Source organism: Podarcis liolepis (genome assembly GCF_965112155.1).
Source record: "Podarcis liolepis genome assembly, chromosome: 7".
Lineage (NCBI taxonomy): Eukaryota > Metazoa > Chordata > Lepidosauria > Squamata > Lacertidae > Podarcis > Podarcis liolepis.
The window spans coordinates 15,444,832-15,462,444 of NC_139561.1; the positions used below are offsets into that span (position 1 = coordinate 15,444,832).

Below are 17,613 nucleotides of genomic sequence, written 5' to 3' on the forward strand. Positions count from 1 at the left end.
AGAGCAGGCTAAGGCCCATTGATTTCAACAGGTCTAAGTATGAATTTTTTGGATAACTTCATTTGGACTGCATTTGACATTAGCGATGCTCTGATCCAACCTACTGACATTGAAGGCTGGGCTGAACTTAGGTCCATTGATTCCAGCTGGTCTCCTTTGAGCCAATCTTAGTTAGAAGACAAACCCTTTGGGGTACTTTAAAAAGAATTAAATTGTAAGAACATTTTTTTTTTAAAAAAAAGGCAGATAAAACCTCTCATATAACATAGGGCGAAGAGAATTTGGATTCTCAGCCCTAACACACATAAACACACACCCACACTCCTCTGTGTTTCACTTGCTAATGTGTTTCAGCGAATGTTGATTGGAAGTTTGGAGCCAATAACTCAAAACAGAACGGGTGAGTGGGAAGAATAAAATGTGTGTGGAGGGGGTCGCCACTCGGCCTTTGCAACAGAACGACACTGGTAGGTAAACACAGAGGAAATCAAGGACAAAAGTCCAAGTGACTCAGCCCGTACACAGATGATACTGAACCCTGAAGGCATCTTTGGCAAGGTTCGGCAGACAGGAGCCTGCTCTGATTGTTCAAAAAACAATGAGTGACATGATTAGAAGAGATGGATGGATTGGAAGCCAGCCCGCTCACTTTGGGGCTCAGCAGAAATCGCACCCCCACCGTTCACCTCTTGGCGTTCCAGGTTACTCTGCCCGATGTCTTCAAGCTAATAAGGACCTGGGAGAGAAAACCATAATGAGGCCCTCAAGGTATGGATTTTCCAGCCTGTCGGAGATGATTTGAAGAGAGGTTCAATGGTGACACGTGTAGGAGACTCTCTCACACACACAGACCTAAGCAGATGTGTAACTAAAGCAAAGTCCTCAGGCTGGGGAGAAGATATAAGGAAGCTTTTTCAGCAAGATGTTCCTTCTACAGCTCTTTGCTTACCTGGACATCAGGAGTCATAGACTTGTAGAGTTTCAAGGGACCTCTCCAAGGGTGATCTTGTTCAACCCCGTGATGCAATGCAGGAATCGCAGCTCAAGAACCCCTGATGGATGCTCATCTGACTGACATTTAAGAACCTCCAATGAAAGAGAGTTCACCACCTTCTGAGGGAGTCTGTTCCCCTGTCAGATGGCTCCCACCAGCAGAAAGTTCTTCTGTCTAAGAGAACCAGCATGGTGCAGTGGTTAGAGCACCAGACAAAGACCTGGGAGAGATCAGGGGTTAAATCCCTGCTTGGCTATGAAACTCACTGGGGGCAGTGGCGGAGAACAGGCGGGGGCGTGGCTGGCGCGCATCCCGGGGGCATGGCGCGCATCCTGGGGGCTTGGTGTGCCGCCCGCAGGGGCGTGGTGTGTATCCTGGGGGTGTGACGCCCACTGCAGGGGGGCAGCCATGATGGCACCCCACCGGGATCGTGCCACCAGGGGCGGTGCGCTCCCCCGGCACCCCTGTTCCTCCACCAGTAACTGGGGGACCAGTTACTGCCTTCTCTCAGCCTAACCTACCTCACAGTGGAGAGTGCTCTTATGTTCAAATCCTGATTGCCCATAGGTATCCGGGGAGCCACTGTGAGAGCAGGATGCTGGACCAGATGTACCACTGGCCTGATCCAGAGAAAGGCTCTTCTTATGTTCTTAGGGTCTTCTCAGTGGTAGCCCCCAAGCTGCGGAATGAACTGCCCACTGAGACACGGTGGTCAGCTTCTGCTAGCATCCCTGGACTTCTGGTACCAGCTGTGTGATGTAGTCACCTTGTATTTATTGCATATTGGGTTTTTCTTCTGCAAAAGCTTGTTTTTTGATATGCCACCTTGTTGCTATTTTAGCGAGAGAGATAGGCATGCTTTCAATCAATGAACTCCCCCAGATGCTTTGGGGGGTATGCAGATGTCAGATTGGCTCACGGGCCAGGATTCCTTTACTCCCTGCTGCAAGCCCCCGCCAGCTGCAGAGCATTGTGGGATTCCCCCACTCGCAGCCGGTGGGAGAGAGCAAGAGCTGCATTAGAGAGCTCCGCCCGCCCGCCCCCTTTCGTCCCCGCCTGCTCCCCTTGCCTCACTCCACCCCATTAGTCATGCTGTCTCATTTTCTATTAGTTCCCTTCAATATTTTATGGGGCCTGTTTCCCTTCAGGTAGCAACAATGCAGGGGTCAGCAGAATCTAGTGCTGCGCTCTCAAGTGCCGGCGCTGTGACTGCTGTATATTATTTACCAGAGCATTATTATGGCCCGCCAGCTTCGCTCAAAGTGAAAAGGCCTGTCAGGACCTCTCCTCATCCAGGCACAGGAAAAGGTGGAAGGTGTCACGTGCAAATCCTGCCCGCCTGGTGAAACGCAGGCAATTGCAGTGCTCCACTTGACCCTCAGCTCCTTCCCCCTCCTGCTCTCTCCATGCCAATAGGTTTCCTGAATTGAGTGCCAATTCAACACACATGCAAACACATGCACACACACACATACCCAAAATGCCTGGAAATATGAATTGCATCAGTGTGGATGGATATTATTATCGTTCTTGTAAGAAAAAGCTGCTCCCTTTCCCTTATGGGGTATACAAGAGCATGTAGCGAGTCCTTAAGTGGGTTCCCTATCGGTGGGAGAAAATAACAGAGGCCCGCCAGAGTATATTCAGAAGTAAAGCGGCTAGTAAGCCTGATCTTGGGGACACGGGTGGTGCTGTGGGTTAAACCACAGAGCCTAGGACTTGCTGATCAGAAGGTCGGCGGTTCGAATCCCTGTGACAGGGTGAGCTCCCGTGGCTCGATCCCTGCTCCTGTCAACCTAGCAGTTCGAAAGCACGTCAAAGTGCAAGTAGAAAAATAGGTACTGCTCCGGCGGGAAGGTAAACGGCGTTTCTGTGCACTGCTCTGGTTCACCGGAAGCGGCTTAGTCATGCTGGCCACGTGACCCGGAAGCTGTACGCTGGCTCTCTTGGCCAATAAAGCGAGATGAGTGCCGCAACCCCAGAGTCGGTCACAACTGGACCTAATGGACAGGGGTCCCTTTACCTTTTAAGCCTGATCTTAATTGAAGGAACTGTTGCAACAGGGTCCCCACTCACCACATGCAGGAGGGAAGAGAACATGTCTGGCACTGTGATCTAAACTACTGAGCCTCTTGGGCTTGCTGATCGGAAGGTCGGAAGTTCAAATTCCCACGATGGAGTGAGCTCCCGTTTGTGAGCTCTGCCCCAGCTCCTGCCAACCTAGCAGTTCGAAAGCACGCCAGTGCAAGTAGATGAGTAGGTACCGCTGCAGCAGGAAGGTAAACAGCATTTCCATGTGCTCTGGCTTCCATCACGGTGTCCCATTGCACCAGAAGCAGTTTAGTCATGCTGGCCACATGACCTGGAAAGCTGTCTGTGGACAAATGCCAGCTCCCTTGGCCTGAAAGTGAGATGAGTGCCGCAACCCCATAGTTGCCTTTGACTGGACTTAACAGTCCAGGGGGTCCTTGACCTTTTTACCTCTATGCTGGAGAAAGGTTGGAGGGTATGTTAGTGGTCACCACTGCCTCCTGTGGCAGTGAGTTCCACAGTTTAACTATGCGCAGGAGGCTTTTGCCTGCCTTCTGAATAAACACGCTTTCGTTTCCCAACACAGCGCAATGTTCCTGAGTTTCCTAGGTCTGCCTGGTGTGCCTCCTTCCAGTTCAGTCTGCACAAGATTGGCGCTGTCCCAAAGCATGCATCTCTCCCCCCCCCTTTAAAGCCTCACAGCCAAGGGAACACACAGACACATATACACCCAGGAGCAAAGGGCAGGCTGCAAGCCAAGTCAGAGCTCTTTTTTTTTTCATCACTCTACTGGCTGGTTTGGCAAAAGAACAAGGGCAGACTGTTCTCTGCTAATCCCTCCTCTGGGCTGGGAGCAGGGGAGAGGCATGAACTCAGCCGGGAGCAAGAGAGAGCGGATCTGTGTGCCGCGCACACGCATGCGTCGGTGCATGCCAGCTTTTGAGAGCATCCCGGCTAATACCTGCTGAGTCACATCTGGATGAGTCCAGCGGTGTCACCACCGCAAAGCAATTTGTCTCTCGCTCAGGCAAGAGGCATCCATGGTGGATCACCGGCTCTCTGCAAGCAGAGCGAGGCCGGGAGAACAATGTCCCTTTCTCTTTGCTGAATTGCCGCATGACTGAGCTCGCCTCTTCCTCGAGAAAGGGCAGCGGGCAAAGAGTTCGAGCCTGATCTTCGCATCTAGACAACTGTCTACCAGCGAGGTGGGGTGTTTTGAAGGAAGCGGGGGCACAGCTCAGGGGCCCTTTGCATGCAGAAGGTCCCAGGTTCACTCTTGGAAACCTGGAAGAACCTCTGCCAGTCAGTGCAGTCAACAGCATAGCCTCCAAAATTTATCCCATGAAAATAGGGGTGTCTGTCGTTGTTGTTGTTGTTGTTGTTTTATACCCTGCCCATCTGAATGGGTTTTCCCAGCCACTCTGGGTGGCTTCCAACAAATATTAGGTAAAGGTAAAGGGACCCCTGACCATTAGGTCCAGTCGTGACCGACTCTGGGGTTGTGGCACTCATATCGCTTTACTGGCCGGGGGAGCCGGCGTACAGCTTCCGGGTCATGTGGCCAGCATGACTAAGCCGCTTCTGGAGAACCAGAACAGCACACAGAAATGCCGTTTACCTTCCCGCCAGAGCGGTTCCTCTTTATCTACTTGCACTTTGACGTGCTTTCGAACTCCTAGGTTGGCAGGAGCAGGGACTGAGCAATGGGAGCTAACCCCATCGTGGGGATTCAAACCACCGACCTTCTGATCAGCAAGTCCTAGGCTCTGTGGTTTAACCCACAGCGCCACCCGTGTCCCTCCAACAAATATTAAAACATAATAAAATCTAACCAACAAACTGAAACTAGCGCAGGGACAAATAAAAGGGGATACCTTCACCCATTGTGCCTCCCCTTTATTACACGGTGTTATGTACTAAGCTTGGATCCTAGAACAATAGGCAAGTAGGATCTTAGAATGCAACAACTGATTGGTTTGCAGGAAAAGACCAATCAGGCTCCAGGAGGAAGATAATCAGCCTATTAGGCTGGTAGGATCGTAGAATGCAATAACTGATTGGCCTGCAGGAAAAGACCAATCAGGCTCCAGGAGGGAAGCAGAATCAGCCAAACAGATGGGACTCATTGTGTAAATAATGTATATAAAAGCCTGAGGTTTGGGGGGCAATTCAATCACTGTTTTACAAGCTGCAATAAAGAGCATGAAATCACTACAGGACTCCGAGTATATTTCACACGTACAGCCCAACATGACAAGAACTCCCCAACCACATACGAATCGATATGGCTAAGCTGACCGACCCAACAACCCCTTCCGCCTTCTCACATGCAAACAAAACTTAATGCAGTCAACTATAGACAACCAACTATGCCCTGCTCCCCCAATCTCTCTCACCACCAATGAAAACGTATAAATGCATAGGAAGAGAACCTGCCCATGTGATGCTGACACTAAAACCTTGCACATATGCTACGTAAAAGAATTAAAGTTTTCTTCTTCTTCTCCTTCTTCTTCTTTGGCGATCCCTCGTAGCCGAGTAAGATTGTCTTCCACAAACACGGTTTTAACAGTGAGTCCATAAGTGACCGTGGAGTCCAATTCTGGATCCACACGTCCTTCCACAGTGGGGACATTGGTTTCCGGGCAGAAGTTGATCATGGTGAGGGTTTGCCAAGCATGCCTTCCTCTTTGCACGTTTCTCCCTTTCGTCCTGAGTTTGAGTGTGTTCAAAGCCCACTACACCTTTGGTAAAGGCTGTTCTCCAACTGGAGCACTCGCAGGCCAGTGTTTCCCATTCATCAGTGTTTATACTACATTTTTTTTAGATTTGCCTTGAGAGAGGCTTTAAACCTCTTTTGTTGACCACCGGCATTACGCTTTCAATTTTAAAGTTTGAAATAGAGTAGTTGCTTTGGAAGATTCTCCCTCCCTGCTCTCTCTCCCCATCTCTCTTCTCCCCCAACTTTATACTATATACAGTATTAGCGTCCCACATCAAATAGAACTGACCTGTAGAAAAGACATTATGACCTGAAAACTGAGGCAATGTATGCACTTTTGTAAACCAAGAAAATCTTTAATAAAAACCATAATACTGTACACACACACACACACACATTTTTATTACAATTTAAAATACTCATTTTACATTCTTAAGACATCAAGGACTTCCTTTCTTCTCTTTTCATGGTTCATTTCACATAACATAAATCCCTGCATATTTTACAAAAACTATACCAATCGGTATTCCATTATTACATCCATCCAAACTTATTTACGCTGTTGAATTTATCTTAACGCTGCCAGTGTTTCCAGCTGTACACAGTTACTTCCCATATATTCAATGAACGCTTTCCAATCTTCTCTAAATGTATGCTCTTCTTGTTCTCTTATTCTATATGTGAAGTCTGCAGGTTGTGCATATTCTGTCAGCTTAAGTTGCCATTCTTCTTTGGTTGGGACCTTGCTCGTTTTCCATTTGAGGCTAAGAAAACATGCGATTCAGCAATGACATACATAAATAACCTCTTTTGACACTTGGGAATTTCAATCTGAATTATCCCCAACAGAAAGGACTGGGGTTGGGGGTTGGGGGGGGGGGGGAAGTACTTTTAAACATTCCCCCCCCCCCAATTCATTCTGGATCATTTCCCAACACTCTTTTTCTCTTTTACAAGTCCTGGCATGAAACATTTTCTACCAGCCTTCATTCAAAACCAAATGGACTGGAGTCTTGCTTTATTTCAAGGGGAAGGGTCATAGCTCAGTGGCAGAGCATCTTCTTAGCATGTAGAAAGTCCCTGGCAGCATCTCTACAGGAGGGGAGGGGACTCTAGTGCTCAGGTGCTGCTTGTGAGTTTCCCACAAGCCTCTGCTTGGCCACTAGGATACTGGACTGACCCAGCAGACTTTTCTTAGGTTCTTAGGTGAGGCATCCTGTCTGCCTTCTTTTTCAACAATAAAAAGAAACCCAACCACAGAGATCTGAGGCAGGAGAAGAGAAAGTTTGGAGGAGAAAAGTTCCTGTCGGGTAGAGGGGAAAACGAACCCAGGAGTCCTGCCCTCTAACATCTCCACCTTCACCACAGCAGCCTGGGGAGCTTTGAAAGTACACAATCAATGGATTCCTCGGTACCTGTCAGTTTGCATTTAAACTGAGCAGGATGTGTTCTGGATGTTTGAGGCTGAGGAGGAAATCTATCCAAGTGTTTGTGAGAAACACACCGTGTGGTTCTTTAAGAAAAGAAAAGGAATTAGCTCCCAAGCCTACCTTCAGACTTGCAAAAGCAGCTCTAGGTTTTTGTCTGTAACCTTCAGCTTATAGGTAGATCCATCAGCCTCAAATCTAGATTTGGGGTGTCCAAAGGACATGGGGGGGTGTCTCTGTCTCCCAGAGAGTCGTAAGAACACAATAAAAGCCTGCTGGATCAGACCGATCAAGTCCAGCATCACAGTGGCAACCTCCCAACTGGAAACGCTCAAGCAGAATGCAAGTGCAAGAGCACTCTGCCCTTCTGTGACTTTCGGCAACTGGTAGTTATTTTATTATTTATGCCTTGCCCATCTGTCTTGGTTGCCCCAGGCAATGTGGGCAACTTTCAGCATATAGAGAAACATAACCCTTCTCTTTGCCAATACTCGTAGCCGAGTAAGATTGTCTTCCATAAACACAGTCTTAACAGTGGGTCCATAAGTGACTGTGGAGGCCAGTTCTGGATCCACATGTCCTTCCACAGTGGGGACATAGGTTTCCTGGTGGTAGTTGATCACAATGAGGGTTTGCCACATGTGCCTTCCTCTTAGCACGTTTCTCCCTTTCATCCTGAGTTCGAGTGTCTTCAAAGCCCATAACACCTTTGGTAAAGGCTGTTCTCTAACTGGAGCACTCACAGCCCAGTGTTTCCCAGTTGTCGGTGTTTATACTACAGTTTTTTAGATTTGCCTTGAGAGGGTCTTTAAACCTCTTTTGTTGACCACCGGCATTACACTTTCCATTTTTAAGTTTGGAATAGAGCAGTTGCTTTGGAAGACGATAACCAGGCATCCACACAACATGTCCAGTCCAATGAAGTTGATGTTGAAGAATCATTGCTTAGACACTGGTGATCTTTGCTTCTTTCAGTACACTGGCATTAGTTCCCCTGTCTTCCCAAGTGTTGTGTAAAAATTTTCAGAGACACCGTTCGTGGAATCTTTCAAGGAGTTTTAGATGGCATTTATAAGTGGTCCATGTTTCACAAGCATACAGTAAGGTTGGTAGTACAATAGCTTTGTAAACAAGCATTTTGGTTTCCCTGCAAATGTCCCAGTCCTCAAACACTCTGCACTTCAGTCGGGTGAAAGCTGCGCTCGCAGAGCTCAGGCGATGCTGGATTTTGCATCAATGTACAGTGGTACTTCTGGTTAAGAACTTAATTCGTTCTGGAGGGCCGTTCTTAACCTGAAACTGTTCTTAACCTGAAGCACCACTTTGGCTAATGGGGCCTCCCACTGCTGCTGTGCGGCCGGAGCACAATTTCTGTTCTCGTCCTGAAGCAAATTTCTTAACCCAAGGTACTATTCTGGGATAGTGGAGTGTGTAACCTGAACCGTCTGTAACCTGAACCGTCTGTAACCCAATGTACCATTGTATAAAAACATAATAGCTCCATACTCTCTGACATTTCTCCAAAGAAAATAGGGACATCCTAAGGAAAAGCAGAACATTCCAGGATCAAATCAGAAACCAGGACGTCTTCTGTAAATCCAGGACTGTCCCTGGAAAATAGGGACACTTGGAGGGTCTGCATTAGATGTCCATGAGTTATGATAGTGTTTTAAGAGAAGGAGAAAGCCCCCAAGACAGACCCTTTGGTCCATTTAGCTTAGGCTTGACTACACTTCCTGGTAGAGACTCCCAAGAGACTCTCCAAGCCATTCCTGGAGGCACCAGGATTAAAACTGGGACCTTTGACATGCTCCATGACTGAACTATGGCCCTTCCACTGAAGAAGGGGGTGGGGGAATATTTTGTCTGAAAGGGCCTGGTCCTTATCTTCTCCCACCCTGTTCCTTGCAAGGAGCATAGGACTTCATGTATCAGTGTGGCTTGAGGAAGATCAAATGGGGACGCCAAATTGACTCTGCAGGCTCTGGAGGTTGAAGGTTTCTCATCCCTACCTGAAAGTACAGAAACACAGAAGCAAACTGCCTTGTTACAGAGTCTGACCACCAGACAACTGACTACCAGAGACTCTCCGAGGTTTCAGTCAGGAGGCTCCCTTGCCCTGCCTGGAAATTCCTGGGATTGAACATGGATCATCTGTATGCCAAGCAGGTGCTCTAACTACTGAGCTATGGTCACACACTTAAAAATATTAAAGTGGTACCTCGGGTTAAGAACTTAATTCATTCTGGAGGTCCGTTCTTAACCAGAAACTGTTCTTAACCTGAAGCACCACTTTAGCTAATGGGACCTCCCACTGCTGCTGCGCTGCTGGAGCACGATTTCTGTTCTCATCCTGAAGCAAAGTTCCTAACCCGAGGTACTATTTCTGAGTTAGTGGAGTCTGTAACCTGAAGCGTATGCAACCTGAAGCGTATGTAACCCAAGGTACCACTATAGAAGAAGAAGAAGAAGAAGAAGAAGAAGAAGAAGAAGAAGAAGAAGAAGGGGAGGAGTTTGGATTTGATATCCCGCTTTATCACTACCCGAAGGAGTCTCAAAGTGGCTAACATTCTCCTTTCCCTTCCTCCCCCACAACAAACACTCTGTGAGGTGAGTGAGGCTGAGAGACTTCAGGGAAGTGCGACTAGCCCAAGGTCATCTAGCAGCTGCATGTGGAGGAGCGGAGATGCGAACCCGGTTCCCCAGATTACAAGTCTACCACTCTTAACCACTACACCACACTGGCTCTCAAGCTTCTAGTCCTCATAATTCTGACTTACCGTATTTTTCGCTCTATAAGACGCACCAGACCACAAGACGCACCTAGTTTTTGGAGGAGGAAAAGAAGAAGAAAAATATTCTGAATCTCAGAAGCCAGAACAGCAAGAGGGATCGCTGCACAGTGAAAGCAGCAATCCCTCTTGCTGTTCTGGCTTCTGGGATAGCTGTGCAGCCTGCATTCGCTCCATAAGACGTACACACATTTCCCCTTACTTTTTAGGAGGGAAAAAGTGAGTCTTATAGAGCAAAAAATACGGTAAGTACTGTAACTGCCTTATCCTGAGTCAGGCTAGTGGTCCAGTATTGCCTACCCTGACTTGCAGTCTCACTCCAGCAGTTTCCCAGACCTACCTGGAGATGTCATTGGGGAAGGAACCTGGGACCTTCTGCATGCAAAGCAGGTGTCTGCTCCTGAACTGTGGGCAAGGAAAGAAGAATGGAAACAGGACACCTGGACCAGAGGTTCACAGCGAGGGGGGGGGGGCGTGGCAGTGACATGCAAGGTGTTCTTGAAACTATTGCTCAGCTGTTGGAAGAGCACCAGGGGAACCTCTTAAGAGTGTCTATTTTGGCTAACAGCAGGGGGAGGAAAGCCACTCGGTGTTGTTTGCAGGAGAGTCCTCCATGCAAGAGAAGGTGCCTGTTTTGCAAGATTCTTAGGCAGGGAAGGGAAGCATGGAGTGTTTTCACTGCGAGAGAGGTTAGAGAGGGGTGTCACGATGGCAATCTGTAAGCACCATCACAAGGAGAAGGAGTGGGCGGGCGTCAGGAAAATAGCAGTTTCTTCTGAAGAGTGCTTAATGCTGGCAACTTAAACCTGGGAACACAGCAACAGTCTCTCTCACATACACAAAGCGGAGGACTGGCATCCGAAAGCAGGGACACGCAGATATTCCTCTTTGTTGGCTCTTGAAGCAACCCCCAGATGTGGGATCCCTTGTACCCATGTCAAAATTTTGCAGTTGTTCTGCAATATAAACCCTGCAAGTCATACAACACACTGGGGTTCCTATTTGTGAGTCGAGGACCCACCACCCACATAGGAGTATAATAAGACACAAGGACACATTATTTTAGGTTAATGGGCAAAATTAGGCCACAATTTTTATTGGTTACAGCATGTGAGTAGTACTGACTTAGGCACTGGATGAAACAGCAATACCAGACTCCACCCCGCACAGCTGGGAATCATATCAGGGTTAACAACCAATGGGAGGAGCTTATTGATGCAAATACAACTGGAAGCTCCCCCATGACATCACTGGGGATTGTGCCATGGCCCTAGGCACCAGCAAGGCAACGGACAGGATCCACAACTGCCAGATTCCTTTAACGGAGGGGTAGAAGATGGCGCATACCCAATCCTCCGACACAGCACACATATTCCAATGCCCAACCATGCAGGAGAGAATTAGGCACTCTGCTGTGGTCTTGATAAGAAGATGGTCTTGATTGAAGAGGGTCTTGATCCGAGGAGGCTTGGTCTGACAAGATCCGAAGAAAGCAGGAACAGACTGGGAGCTGAGCACTGCTGCGGCTGTTTAAATGCGGCTAGCCCCGCCCACCAGCCGGCCCTGTTGGTCGGCTGGAAGGCTTGGCAGTGGCAGCAGAAGCAATCAGGAGCAGGGAGCCAAGTACGCCCCCCTGCCCCAGCAGGAAACTGCTCCTGCTCACAACCCCTCCCCTCTGGGAGGAGGAGAGGCCTTGTTGTTGTTTAGTCGTTTAGTCGTGTCCGACTCTTCGTGACCCCATGAACCAGAGCACGCCAGGCACTTCTGTCTTCCACTGCCTCCTGCAGTTTGGTCAAACTCATGCTGGTAGCTTCGATAACACTATCCAAACATCTTGTCCTCTGTCGTCCCCTTCTCCTTGTGCCCTCCATCTTTCCCAACATCAGGGTCTTTTCCAGGGAGTCTTCTCTTCTCACGAGGTGGCCAAAGTACTGGAGCCTCAGCTTCAGGATCTGTCCTTCCCCCTTCATGGATCACTGCCTTGCCGTGGCGAAGGGGCTTCAATAACTCAGAGAAGCTATGAACTATGCCGTGCAGGAGAGGCTTTAACAGCGCTCAAATCCAGGACACTGGAAAATGATGTCAAAGCTTTGGCACAGGTTTGGAGGCGCCCAAATTCTGACGTTCGTAGCTGACACAACTCCTGGTGTGGGCAGCTACGACAGATTAGTGGCACCCTTCGGGGATTTGTTAAAGGACAGCAGAATTTCAATAGGATCATAGGGTCAGTGAGTCCAGCCCCCTTCAACACAGGAGTTAAAACTAAAGAACGCCATTCAACCCCTGCTTAAAAACTGAGCCCGCCAGCTTCCGAGGGAGTCCGTTCTGCTGTCAAAAAGCTCTTATTCTCAGAAAGTTCTTTGTAATGTTTAATGTTTTCTTGTGGTGTGTTCTGGGAAGGACCCTCTGCAGGCCAGAATGACTCTGGAGTCCTGAACTAGAAGGTTGTGAGGCAAGCCAAGTGAGGGCTGAAGGGCAAGCCAGGAGGCAGGATCACCTATCAAGCCAGAAGTCAGGAGCAAAGGGCAAGTCAGGACATCAGGACAAGAGTCGGAGGAAGGATCATGGAATGAGGTCGAGGCTAAAGGGCAAGTCACAGCTATGGGACTTACCAGAGCAAGGAGCAAGCTAAAAACCTGGACTGGAGCATGATCAAAGACTCAGGAACACATGGAAGAACTCAAGATGCTCAAGGCAGAAGGAACTATGCAGAGCATAGTTAAACTATGGAACTCCTTGCCACAGGAGGCAGGCAGAGATTGCCATCAGCTTGGATGGCTGTAAAAAAATGGATTAGGCCAATCCATGGGGAAGGTTGAGGTGATCGTTCCGGATGTCCGTTCTTAACCTGAAACTGTTCTTAACGTGGGTGGTGCTGTGGGTTAAACCACAGAGCCTAGGACTTGCCGATCAGAAGGTTGGCAGTTCGAATCCCTGTGATGGGGTGAGCTTCCGTTGTTCGGTCCCGGCTCCTGCCCACCTAGCAGTTCGAAAGCACGTCAAAGTGCAAGTATATAAATAGATAACACTCCGGCAGGAAGGTAAACGGCGTTTCCATGCGCTGCTCTGGTTCGCCAGAAGCGGCTTGGTCATGCTGGCCACATGACCCGGAAGCTGTACGCCGGCTCCCTTGGCCAGTAAAGCGAGATGAGCGCCGCAACCCCAGAGTTGGCCACGACTGGACCTAATGGTCAGGGGGCCCTTTACCTTTAAGGGCTCTCAGCAGGGGCCAACAAACTACACTTCCCAAGATCCTTGGGGGGGGGAGGCAAGACAGTTTAAATTGCTTTGAGACTGCTCAATACCATTTGTTGGGAATCACATAGAATCATAGAATCATAGAATCATAGAGTTGGAAGAGACCACAAGGGGCACGAGTCCAACCCCCTGCCAAGCAGGAAACGCCATCAGAGCACTCCTGACATATGGTTGTCAAGCCTCTGCTTAAAGACCTCCAAAGCAGGAGACTCCACCACACTCCTTGGCAGCAAATTCCACTGTCGAACAGCTCTTACTGTCAGGAAGTTCTTCCTAATGTTTAGGTGGAATCTTCTTTCTTGTAGTTTGGATCCATTGCTCCGTGTCCGCTTCTCTGGAGCAGCAGAAAACAACCTTTCTCCCTCCTCTATGTGACCTCCTTTTATATATTTGAACATGGCTATCATATCACCCCTTAACCTCCTATTCTCCAGGCTAAACATGCCCAGCTCCCTTAGCCATTCCTCATAAGGCATCGTTTCCAGGCCTTTGACCATTTTTGTTGCCCTCCTCTGGACACGTTCCAGTTTGTCAGTGTCCTTCTTGAATTGTGGTGCCCAGAACTGGACACAGTACTCCATGTGGGGCTGTTGTCATGCTCAGGTCCTGCTTGTGAGATCATCACTGTTGGGCCATCGTGAGATAAGGATGAATGGACCAGATGCACTTTTGTTTTGATCCTGCTGTGGGGCTATTGTTACTTTCTTAACCTACTTCGCAGGGTTGTTGTGAGAATGAAATGGGGAGGGATGGAAAGTTGGGATATAAACACAATAAAATTGGTGGCGTGCTGTTGTTGTTTTAAATATAGCAGCCTCAGATTCTTGATTGTGTAAGTGACCGCAGTGTTATCACCCAGACACAAAGAAATGTATGAGGTTCCACTAGATGACTCTTGGAGACCTTTTCAATTCTATGATTCTATGACCTTGCTCCATAATCCACCACCTTCTCTCCTCCCTCCCCCCCGCTTTATTCTGTTTTCTTTCCCAGGCTCTTTGCCAGCAAATAGATTTAATACTTAACTACAGTCCTCCCTCTCTTTCTCTCTCTCTCTCTTACACACTCCACACCTGCCTGAGGAGACACGGAGAACGATTTGCATATTTATTAAATATCTTTTAGTAGGATACACAAACCGCATTGCTACATCTTGCTCACAGTGTGCAGACCTGCTGGCGGTGAAGCGGGGGGGAAAGGTGATGAGAAAGAAGAAGACATGGGAAAGGAATGTTTCAAGATATCGGCTTTCACACTAGCGACCGTGCAGTGAGCAGGAAAGGGGAGGGAAGAGAGAAAGCCTGAAAAGATATGAAATTCGGGCCTAATCCTTTGTCTATGGACTGAACCACTTTGGATAGCAGAAAGAGGGCCCATGTGCTGACAAATTCACCGATGCATCTGTTATCCTTGCATCTAGAAAGCTAGTGCGTCAGGGATCAAAATTACACTTCTCCCTGTCTTGCTAGATTTCTGCATTCGGATTTATTTATTTATTTTTAAGAGCATGCATCAGGGAAGGGCAGTAGCTCAGTGGCAGAGCAGCTGCACTGCATGCAGAAGGCAACAGATTCAATCCTTGGCATATCTAGGTAGGGCAAGGAATGTCCCCTGCTTGAAACCCTGGAGAGCTGCGGTCGGTCAGTGGAAACAACACTGAGCTAGATGGGCCAATGGACTGGTTCAATTTACAGCAGCTTCCTATATTCCTGTCATACAAACACTCACTTGTTAAAAAGTAATGAAACTGCAATCGAATCGAAATGATGGAAAAACAAATCTATTAAAAGGAAGATGGTAAAAACTGCAAAGCCCATTCCTTAAATAAAAAAATAAAAATAAAAAACTGTGCACCAAAGGCCTCTTTGAAAACAGGCCTCTTTAAAACAGTCTTCACCTGCTAGTGAAGTCTTCACTCTTCTGCAACCCCACCAAATGGGGGGCAGGGGTGAAAGAATGGCCTTCCCTGAAGATTTCGGAGTCCAGGCAGCTTTCTATGGGAGAATACAGTCCTTCACATAGCTTTAGCCTAAGCCGTTTAGGGCTGCGTTTTTCAACAGCAGTCAAAAACGATGTCAGAAATCCTCAAGAGGAGTGAGTTGGCCGTAGTTCACATCCCTCCCCTCTTTCCCCACACGTCGGTTGGGGGTGGTTATGATTCCCCTCCCATGTGATTTGGTGGAATTATGACTCTTTGTAGGTTATTATGGTGCAACAAAATGACAATCCAAGATTTAGAAGGACACCTGTTTTCTGTGTAGGCACTGGGTTCTCATTTTCATCCTTAATTGACGATTCTTCTAAGCAGGAACTTGCTTTCTTTTCTTTTTCTTTCAAGAGAAGGAAGAAGTGTCCAGCAATAACAGGATCACGCTAATCCATTTAGCCGCCTCGCTCCCTTGGCGAGAGTCGATTTCAGTGGGCTCGGCTGATGCCCTGGTGAAGCTGTGCTCTGCTTGGCCTAGACAGTGCCAACCAAAGATTGCCAGCTCCCATGCTAGGCGCAAAACAAAAAAGCCATAAACCTTTTTGCTGGGCACTTAATTGCAACCACCCAGGTATAATGCAAGCAGCAGGGATAAGAAGGATGGAGAAGGGATTATTGACTGACAAAGCCCACAAGGTTAGCGGCAAAGAGGCGAGAGAGGGCAGATCAAGAAAATCAGAGCAGAAAAAGATCTGGCAGATAAGATGGAAGGGGTTCAGGGGATTAAACGCAGGTCTGAACCCAGAGAAAGAGAGTGGGGGAGTTCAATTCCTGACTCAGGTCAGAGTCACAGAACAGCAGTAGTTCGATTTTCTGGGGTGTGAAATGTTGCTATTGCAAGTTATGGGCGTAGAGAACAAGTGAAAAAGCAGGGTGGAGGAAATTGTTCGTTGTAGGACTCGCATTTCCCAGCTTGGAAAATTATCTTATTCTATAATTCCATAATGATCACCACAAATACAAAGCAAATCCTGTGAATCTTCTGGGTTCTTCTCTGGCTCAGATTTCAACCTGAGCCAGAGAAGAATCCAGCTTCTTCCCCCTCCTCCCATCTTTCATGCTGGGAACTGGTGTGTTCATTAGGGAAGTCCTAGCAGCTATTAAGAGACTCTTGAGGGAATTCAGTTCAGCACCCTGGAGAGCTCCTAGTGGCACCTGCTAGTTGAACTTTTGAAGATATTCATCATCATCATAATTTTATTATTTATACCCGGCCCTTCTGGCTGGGTTTCCCCTTAAGAAGGCTGGCAGGGTTTTTCACTTCTGTGGGCTAGTGCCTGCTCCATGCACCGTCGCCCCCCCCCCATTTTTTTTGCTGCTATCCTTAAAAGATCCATATTTAATTCTGAAGCATGGTGGAGGAAAAGCAATAGGTGAGTCTGTGTCAAGGCCAGGAGATGATAGGAGAGCTGCATCCTCAGGTGCAGTGGAGAAAGGGGTTATTGGTGCCCCTGCCCCAAAGCTTTTGAATCCTCTGAAGCTAAGCCCTCAAGCTCTTTTCTCCCACCCAACTAAATCATCTCCCTTTTAGCCATTGGGAAAGCTAAATTAGACATGGTGTGCCACATAGCTAGAACCAGACCCTTGGTCAGTCTGGATAAATCAGTTGGTTAAAGCATGGTGCTGATAATGCCAAGGTTGTTACCTAGGAGCTAGGTGAGGAAGGTGAAGGAAAGGTCCACCCCTTAGTCTGGAAAACACCATCACTTAGTTGCAGCTCTTGCAAGCTAGCTCATCCTTTTGGGATGTTGATGAAGATACTTAAGTGTTCAAGGAATGTCTTACAAATAAACTTGGCTGACTGGTTCAGCAAACTAGTCTACTTGATTTCAACCCATAATGGGTACAGGATCCAAAGAATTGGAAGGATCTTGGGGCATCATCCAAATTGACCCCCACAACCCACAACATCATTAGTCAATTGGAGACCTGCTATAAAGCTTCTGCATGCAAGAGAATGTGTGTGTGTGTGTGTGTGTTTGTGTGTGTGTGTGTGTGTGTGTGTAAGGGAATGGGGAGGTAAAATAATCTTTATTAAATGGGATCTATTAAAAGGGTGTGGGTGAAATCAATCTCTATGATTTCTTTCGAACCCATTACAAATAACGTCCCAGACTTGAGGATTGAACTGCTGTCTCACCAGTGAAGCTGAATTGTATCCCAACTGCTCTTTATACACTAACAATCTCATTTTGCATTCCTATGCAGAGATTGTGATAGTATTAGTCAAAATGCATGACAGTTTCAACCTGTTTGGGGCCTTCCAGAGCAAATAAACAAGCTCAGTTTGATCCCAAACAGTTCCTTCTCTTTGCACTAAGCTTGGAATTTTAGGACCCGACAGAAACCTTCTTCTCAGGGAGAAACCCAGGTGCTGGAATACATGAATAACACAGAATTGT

At 47.8% G+C, this 17,613-nt stretch overlaps 1 long non-coding RNA gene across 1 annotated transcript; it reads right to left on the reverse strand.

The window, feature by feature from the left end:
* Positions 1–248: 248 nt before the first annotated feature.
* LOC310711200 lies at positions 249–10,376 on the reverse strand. The gene is made up of 3 exons (XR_014528377.1): positions 10,307–10,376; positions 1,516–1,673; positions 249–1,067 (listed from the first exon to the last, which is right to left on the reverse strand). It is a non-coding gene; the product is annotated as an uncharacterized lncRNA (long non-coding RNA).
* Between the last annotated feature and the right edge of the window lie 7,237 nt (positions 10,377–17,613).